Genomic DNA, 2,256 nt, shown 5'->3' with positions numbered 1-2,256 from the left:
TCCTGCAGCCTGTGTCCCTGCTGGTTACTGTTCCAGKGAGTGGACGAGCAGCACATTAGCTATTGTTGTCTGAGTGATTCCCACAAGGACTGAGAGCAACTCCATAATGCAGAGTTAATTGATTGGAACTTCTCCCAATTGATTTTGGATTCTCGAGCCGGTGTAAATTACTAGATAAGTCACAGCTGCTGCTGCTGCACCGGAGAGTTCAACCTGAAGGGCCCGCCAAAAAGTATTTTCTTTCCCTAAACTGTGTGTACTGTCACTGCTGTGCTGCCAGCTAAAAAAATGAAATGACTAAAAAGCTAATAATCTGCTTTCTAAACAGTTGAGRAGGATAGGTCAGCAAATGACTTACTCTGCTGCTTTACCACTTTGTCCCCAAACCRTGCAGTGATTAACCTCACCCACAGGCTGTAAATCAACTTGGCAGGCATTACATTAAAAAAAACAAGAGCACATTGAAGTTCTGCACAACTCACATTCTGGCAAATGTTGCATCGTTTTCCCCGAGGACAGACTGGCATCGTGGCGAGTCTGGGACATTTACACTCAACATTTATGTGTCTGCCAGATTGGAGAGCTTGTTTGCTCAGCTGTTTCACAAATTATTATTTATTTCTCGTCTGAAAATTGGCGAATGTGTGAGACATTGTGTAGTTTTTTTTTTTTTTTTTTATCTTTCGCTCTTTCGCTGCACCGATGACAAATCTGTTCCCAGTTTGGTGGTCAAACGTTCACAGTCATGCTGTGTTCAAAAACTGTCAGAGACAAACAAATGACCTAAAAGTGCATTTATTTTAGCTGTTTTTTGCTTTTTTTTCCATGCCTAAATATGTTTAGAGTTCATAAAAATAGGAYATATTTTAAAGGAATGCATATCGCTCGCTACCTTTCATGTCAGGGTTTTTGCCTATGATCATCTTGTGTTGAAGTCATTTTRATCAAACTTTGAAATTAAYGTGCACRATCTTGTGCRAYGTTACAAGATGTTACACTGGAGCATKTGTTGTTAATGACTTTCTGCTACAACCAGATCAAATTTCTGCTCTGTTTCTGCATACCTGACTGAGTTAAGGTTATTTATTTGTTAGTTTTTATCKATTAACTGCGGTGGCCATCTTCAATTGAATGGACTCCAAAAGTTAATCAATTGTAAAGATGCATCCAACAATTACTTTTGAAAGTTTGATTACAACTCACCAAGTTGTTCGTAAGGTATTTTGCTAACAGAAAAATTGGTTAACACCAACAGATCATGCTTAAGGTTTAGGCAAAGACTCACACTAGGAGACTTAGAGCCACAGATTAATAAAACTAATAGCTGTTTGTATGGCAGCATCCATTGAAAATATAAAAAAGTCATTTGTACATAAAATATTTGAAGCATGGCAAGTGGCGATGAAGGCTGCACTGTATAAACTTCTGGAACCGCTAACCCATAAATGTTCTGTACTTTGTGAATTTTAAATGAAAATATGCTGTTTCTTCCTTCAAATCTTACTGTAGATAAAAACTTTAGGTTGTTTGTTGCTCTTAGGTGCAGCTTCTTTAGTTTCGTAGCAGAAAAAGTTAATGTCATCTGSACTCTCCTGGGAACTCTTTCTATAGCATCTGGACATGATAAAGGTTTGAATTATTAGTCTGAAAAGCACATCTACAACTTCAATTGCAGCACCGTGCCAAATACTTTGTCCACATTGTGTACCTGCTTTGGTTTGGAAGTGGTTTTGAAAGAATCTGAGTCACAAAATCACAAAAAGATCAACGTCAGAATTCAGGGACAATTGGAAACCTGACAACTGACCTTAACACAAAAATGAATATAACTCAGACAATTGTCTAGATATTGAACTAAACTTTAATGTGGTCATAGCTGAGCATAATCCCCAATACTTACTTTGAACACTACAAAATGTGCAATTTTCTTTATTTAAAACATGGGGGAAAACTGCTGGTGTTAACCCCGTTTGTCTGTTAATAGAATATCTAATGAACCAGTAAGTAATCACTGGACATACATCCACAGCTAATTCATTTTGGGGTCACTTTTTTTTGCTGCCTCAGCTAACCAACATTAACCACTCCAGAAATAGCTGTGACTTGGACAGTTTTGAAGAYACTGAGCTCAAATTTGATGTGGTAGTAACCAAGAGTCAGACCAATCAAATATCTTAAGTGTGACACGTTGGGCCTCATGCAGGAACATGTTTGTATTCTTATCCTAAATTTCTCTTACTTTTGTTCGTACAAAGG

Source organism: Austrofundulus limnaeus, unplaced genomic scaffold (assembly GCF_001266775.1).
Source record: "Austrofundulus limnaeus strain Quisiro unplaced genomic scaffold, Austrofundulus_limnaeus-1.0 Scaffold108, whole genome shotgun sequence".
NCBI classification, from domain to species: Eukaryota; Metazoa; Chordata; class Actinopteri; order Cyprinodontiformes; family Rivulidae; genus Austrofundulus; species Austrofundulus limnaeus.
The sequence above is the reverse complement of the archived record's forward strand: the minus strand, read 5'-3'. Positions refer to the sequence as shown.